Source organism: Magnolia sinica, chromosome 15 (genome assembly GCF_029962835.1).
Source record: "Magnolia sinica isolate HGM2019 chromosome 15, MsV1, whole genome shotgun sequence".
Taxonomy (NCBI): Eukaryota; Viridiplantae; Streptophyta; class Magnoliopsida; order Magnoliales; family Magnoliaceae; genus Magnolia; species Magnolia sinica.
Window position 1 is genome coordinate 68,530,653 of NC_080587.1, and position 6,782 is coordinate 68,537,434.

The window sequence follows — 6,782 nt, forward strand, 5'->3', positions numbered from 1 at the left end:
TTTGTCAGTGACAAAGGTGGTTTTAGATTTATCAGATTGATACATTACAATTTGATTATACCCTAAATAGGCATCCATAAAACTAAGAAGTTCGTGCCCCACAGTGCTGTCAACTAACTGATCAATCCTTAGAAGAGGAAAGCTGTCCTTTGAACAAGCTTCATTTAGGTTAATATAGTTAATATAGACTCGCCACTTCCTATTGGCTTTCTTCACAAGCACGACATTAGCTATCCATTCTGAGTAGTATATCTCTTCTATGAATTTGGCCTTGAGGAGGTTGCTGACCTCTTCTTCAATTATAGCATACCTTTCAGGGCCAAGCGGGCGTCGCTTCTGTCGGATCGGCCGATGGGTCGGATCGATGTTGAGTCGGTGAGTTATCACAGAAGAATCGATCTCTGGCATGCCCTCATGACTCCATGCAAATATATCAGCGTAGGGTCTGAGCAGCGTTATCAGATTGTCTTTTAAAGGTGATTGCAGAGATGAGCCGATTTGCATCGTTTTGGACTCATCTGTCTCGACCAAAGGTACCGAGATAAGGTCTTTCACTGGTTGTCCTCGTTCTTGAATCTCAACCTGAGGATCCAGTGACTCGATCACCGATACCTCGAGTGGAGCTTTTACGGCTATCGCATAACAGCGTCGTGCATCTTGCTGATTTCCTTTGACGACTCCCACTCCCAACTCAGTTGAAAATTTCATGGAGAGATGATATGTAGACACCATGGCTTGAAGGAGACTCAGAGAGGTCGGCTGAGTATAGCGTTGTAGACAAACGACTGATCGACTCTCAAAAAGTCGACCAGTACTGTCGTTTGATGCGGAGGATTCCTGGCAGTAAATGACAGTGAGATGATTCCTTCAAGGAGTATTGTCCCCCTAAGAATCCGACCAATGAGGTACGAACCGGCCGCAATGCCAATCGTTCAGCACCCATTTTGTTGAACGCCTGAGTAAACAGTACTTCAGCAGACGATCCTATGTCAACGAGTATGCGAAACACCATTTGGTTCACGATGGTGAGAGTGATGACTAAGGCATCATCATGGGGATGATGAATGTCTCGGGCATCTTCATGGGTGAACGAGATACAGTATTTTTCTCTCTTCTTTTCTTTCGAAGGTCGGGCTATGATAAGGATCTCAGACTTGGGTCGACTGATGCTCCTGGCGTGATTTTTCCGAGCATTGTTTGAGTCTCCTCTGCCTCGGGGACCATCAACAATAGTCCGAATTTCCTCCATGGGTCAGTTGTCACTCGGGCGTTCTTCCGCTGTCCCGGTTCTTTGGACGTGTTCTCTGAGTCGGCCTTCTTAGATAAGCCTTTCAATCTCTTCCTTCAAATGATAATAATCACTCGTACTGTGGCCATGATTGCGATGGTAGTGGTAATATTTATCTTTATTTCGCTGGTTCGGATTACTTCGAAGCTTATTCAGCCAACTAACAAATCCTTCACCCTTAAACTCCATCAACACCTGCTCTTGTGATTTATTGAGTGGAGTGTATGCCGAGAATTTCCAGTCGGGTCATTTTCTCGGCTTACGTTCATCACACGTTTGGTCGTCCCTGCACTTCTTCCCTCCAACCGAGTCAACTTCCTTCTTGGTTGACTCTTTGGCCGGGGTTTTCGCATTCTGGGTGGCCTCACACAAGTTCCTTGTTTCCTTAGCGTCTGTGTACTTATCTAACCGAGTCATGAACTCAGCCAGAGTCATAGGCGGATTCTTGTCCAGTGATGCCAGAAATGACTTATCCCTGATACCTTGCATAATTGAACTGAGTGCTATCTCCTCTGAATGTTTCCGAACATAGAGTGACTTTAAATTGAAATGCTTGATGTAGTCTTTCAATAGCTCTCTCTCCTTCTGAACTATATTGTTCAGATGTGCAAGGGGCTTTAACTGCTTCTTCCCTCCAATGAAATTGGTGAGAAACGCATCACTGAGCTCTGTAAACAAGCTAATAGACTTTGATTTCAGCTGTTTGAACCAAAGTCGAGCTACGTCGGCTAAGGTGAGTGAAAAAGCTCAGCACATCACGACATCCGTGGCATCATGCAATTTCATATACGTTCGAAAGCATTCGATGTGCTCAGTTGGGTCGGTTTTACTGGTGAAAGGTGTAATCTGTGGAAGACAAAACCGTTCCGGTAACCGAGCCTGCATTACTTCCTCCACAAATGGGGATGCCTTTGTCCCGAGCCGATTTTGACGTGCATCTCGATTCTGCTTCATGTTCGCAATCTCTTCCCGTACTTCTTTCCTGAAGTCCTAGAGGTCGACTTTCCAGGGTTCGTCGCTTTCTATCATTACTTTAACTGGAGGCCGACTGCACCTCCGCTGATCGATCTCGTGTCAGAGATCAGTGGGGGGCAGCTTGGCAGTGGCGGAATGAGCGGGTGGTGGCTCGGACGGACTGTGGGGTTGACTTCGCTGAGGGAGCACTAATCGCGGAGTGATAGACTCAGGGTTAGCAACTTGTTGTGGGACATCGGTTGTCTGAACTTGTTACTGATATATCTGTTCCAACATTTGTTTCATGACATTTATGTCAGATCTGAGTTCCTGGAGCTCTTTATCCAATCGCCCATTGCCTCGGTTCCGCTAGGTATTTCTCATCGCAGCAGAGGCTGCCGGACGACCAACAAAATCTTAATGGTTGTCAGGCTGATCTGTGTCCCTCGGGTTGTGCTCACACCCGGTCGTTCGGTGACAGCAGCCTCATCTAGCTCTTCTTGGACCGTTCTCCCAGTTATCACCATTACAGCGCATTTATAGCTTCTGGATAGAGCGTGAAAAATGACTTTTCATATTGTTTCCCATAGATGGCGCCAAACTGTTGATGTAAAAAATTGGTGAACCTTCCGTCTGATCTACCACCTGCACAAGGATGAAACAAAGGAGACCCTGGCTAGAGCCGGAGACCCTCCGATGCTAAAGTCAATGACTGGACAGTATAGGAAGGGTTTTTCAAAGGGTTTTCTACGTACCTTTGATCTTAGAAACGTCGTCCTTTTATAGGAGTGAGAGGTTCCACCGTGCGGGGATTCTTTTCCCAATCTTAGGAGATTCAATTTGATTGCAATCTGCTTATGGATACTTTCCGATCCTGAGATTTTTGGGGTCAAAAATCCTTTTACAAGATTTTCGGGATGGTATCTATGCTTACACCGCCTCTTCCTAGCTCAGCTCGACCTTGACCAACTCTAGTAATAGATGAGTCTCGGCTGGGTGCAAGGACAGGGCTTTTCATCTTCTATCAGATGAAACAGAGTTGGCTCATAACCGATACTCCTTCTTATTCTGATAACCGATACTACACTCGACTCAATATGAGTCGGTTTTATGATCGATCAGGCTATTTCTAGCCTTGGGACCTTAGCTGACCCCCTTTAAACATTTGCTAACTCGTTAGCCGAGTCAACTTAATGCGTCTTATATATTTTGCCTATGGCTCTTGACTCTTTGGGTCTCGGTCGGGATTCATTTCCTGCAATCAGAGCTAAGTCTTTCCTTCAGTCTTTACTGTCTTGCCTCGGTCGGACCCATTACTTTGGATCATTGGGTTGTGTCGATAGTGTTGGTCCATTCTATAACCGAGACTCCGGACTTGTCGTATTTTTTCCCTAACAGGTTCCAATAACCTCGCGGAACTGCGAGCAATTCATGACGGGATGGTGACATGCCTAAAAAGAGGATTGACCAAAGTGATAATTGAATCAGACTCCAAAGTGGTGATTAACCTTCTCATGGAAAAGTCTGGCACCCTGTGGAGATGGAAACCTTGGGCTGCTAGGATAAACGCCTTGAAATAGTTAGGCGGCTTCACATTCAATCACATTCTTCAAGAAGGAAACGGCCCGACCGACAACATGGCTCAAGCAGGGAGCAAGAATCAGGAGACAGCTTTGTACCTTTATATGGCTTCTCTACCGGACCAGGTTTGAGGTCAAATTTTCCTAGATAAAGTCGGTCTAGGGACGGTCAGGTCTGAACCGTATATCTCTTAGGAAGCTCTTTTTTTTTTTTAAGTTTTTTCTAGGTTTTTTGTATATAGGTGGTCGAATTGTGACCCCTTACGATAGGCCCCCCACGACTTTTTTGCAGTTGGGGCTGCTCGAATGGTCTTCTTGCCTTGTACGTTGTACATCCATTTTGGTTGGTATCAATATATCTTTCTTTCAAAGAAAAAGTCTTTTCTCTTTGTAATTTATGCTTTCATAGTGGATTTCTGTCGCTTTGTGCTATAAATTAAAAAAAAAGTTATGGATTAGGCCATTATTTTCACGTTTTAAAGTTCATACCATTGGTAACATCAATGTCACGAATGGCATATCAACGTGGCATATAAACATCATGTTGGAGTCCAAAAGATTTTATGTAGAGTTGCAGACACTTTTATGTTCAGGATGGATCAAAGAAGCCTCGATCGGAGGTAGAAGTCATCAAGACCCTAAAAACCTTAAAACATATATATCTCGCAAACCAAAATGAGTTACTCAATGTACCATATATGATTTTGGGGTAAGACAAGCTACTTTATCCCCACACTGAATTTGTGAGATTCCATCATATTGATGGTCGAATTCCCTATTTATTTCCATTTTTATTATTTTTAGTAAGTTTTGGTTTTATTGTAACTTTTCATCCCTTGGGCTTTAGGAGTTGTGTGCAATATGAAAAGTGTTTACAAAAATTAAGAGAATAACATGATTAAGCCACATAGGACACTTACCATAAATAGTAAATTTAATATTTATAGTAACTTTTGAATTTTAGAGAGTTTTAGAAGACGGTGATCGAACTCATCACATTCATCCCTACATCATATTTCAACATTTGGTATTTGCAATTCCACTTCTTCCTGTCATAGGACCTACAGAGCTTTGGACCTGTGACACAGGGGAGGACATGAGGTCGAGCACCACCTTCCTCAAGAGGATAACTATTCTGGATCCACAGAACTTCTCTGGACTCCTCATAGAGACTTCTCGAATCCACGAGAAAAGAAAGCAAGAAAATAGAAATAAATTCTAATAAATTCAAAATTGATTGATGAATGAAAAAAATGAGTTCACAACCCTTTAAATAGGGATACTAAGTAACGAGAGAGAAATCAGAATCAAACTACGACTAAAACTCCTAGAATTTGAGACTTACTATTTCTATACAGTTGTGATGTCTATTAGAGCGCAAGGTTTTTGGCTAAAAATAGTAAGTGTCCTATTTGGCTTCACCAACCTGTTCTCCTAATTTTTCTCAGATCTTTTCGCATTGGGCGCGACTCCTAAAGCCCAACGGATGAAGAGTTAAAATCAAACTAAAACTTACTATTTATAGTAAAAACAGAATTAAAATGGGGAAATGACTATCAATCTAGTAGTATTTCACAAATTCGGCTTGCGCTACCTGGCATAGCAGGGTTGGGTGGCTAAAGTAGCTCGTTCTACCCTAAAATCATATATTTTACGTCTGATAACTCATTCCGGATTGCGAGATACACCTGATTTAAGGTCCAACGGTCCGGATCACTTCTGTCATCAACCAAGCCTTTGTTGATCCATTTTGGCCATATAACTATTTGCCACACTCTTTGGATCAGCCTCCATCACTTCAAAAGAACTTGTCCTCGAGTTCTCGTCTTAATCTAGTTCATGATACTCGGTCAGGTCCACGACATTGATAGTCCGTGAGATCGCCATATCATCTGGAAGATCACATTGATCTTTCAGATGATTGGTACCGGTCTAATCTTCTTATTCTTCAACTTGTTGTACGTTCCGCTCGAAAATCTTTCTATGTACAGATGGACCATTACTTGGTCACCCACCTTGAATACTTTTTTTCGCTGATGCTTGTCTATTTGCTCCTTGTACTTTTTGTTCAAGACATGTAGCTTGGTTTGTACCTCCGCATGAATGCCCATGATCCTGTCTGTCATATGTTCTGTTGTAATGCTCATGCTTGGGAGCTTAGGCAAAGTGACCAAGTCAAGTGTGTGGCGAGGTACTAGTCCATAAATGACCTAGAATGGAAATTTTCTTGTCCAGCGGTTCACCATGTTGTTGAATACAAACTCCGCTTGAGACAAGACTAAATCCTACTACTTCAGTTTTTCTCCTAAAATACATCGAAGGAGGTTTCTTAATGTGCAATTCACAACATCGGTCTGCCCATCAGTCTGGTGGTAAGTGTTACTGAACTAAAGTTGTGTATCGAATTGAGTCCACAAAGTTCGCCAAAATTGGCTAATGAACTTCGTGTCACGGTTAGAAGTAATAGTTATAGGAATCCCGTGTAGTCGCAGAACTTCTCTTAAGAATAGATTCGCCACGTGTGTTGCATCAAGAGTCTTCTTGTATGGAATAAAGTGTACCATCTTGAAAAAAATAATCTACTACCATGAACACCGAATCCATGTCATGTTGTATTCGTGGGAAACCAAGCATAAAGTCTATAGGTAAATCCTCCCAAGGGCCATCAGGCATGAGAAACGGGGTGTAGAGGCCTATATTCTGAGATTATCCCTTGGAGGTCTGACAAATATAATAATGTTGGACTGTCTTTCCCACATCACATACCAATTGCGGCCAGTAATACCGCGCTTCCACAAGAGCTCTCGTCTTGTCTCGCCCAAGGTATCCATTAAGGCCACCTTCATGTAGCTCTTAGATTATCTGTTCCCTTAACGAACTTTGGGGATACATGGTCGATTCTCCTTGAAAAGGAACCCGTCTTACGTATGTAAGTTATCGGGGTGACCTTCTTTGCATCT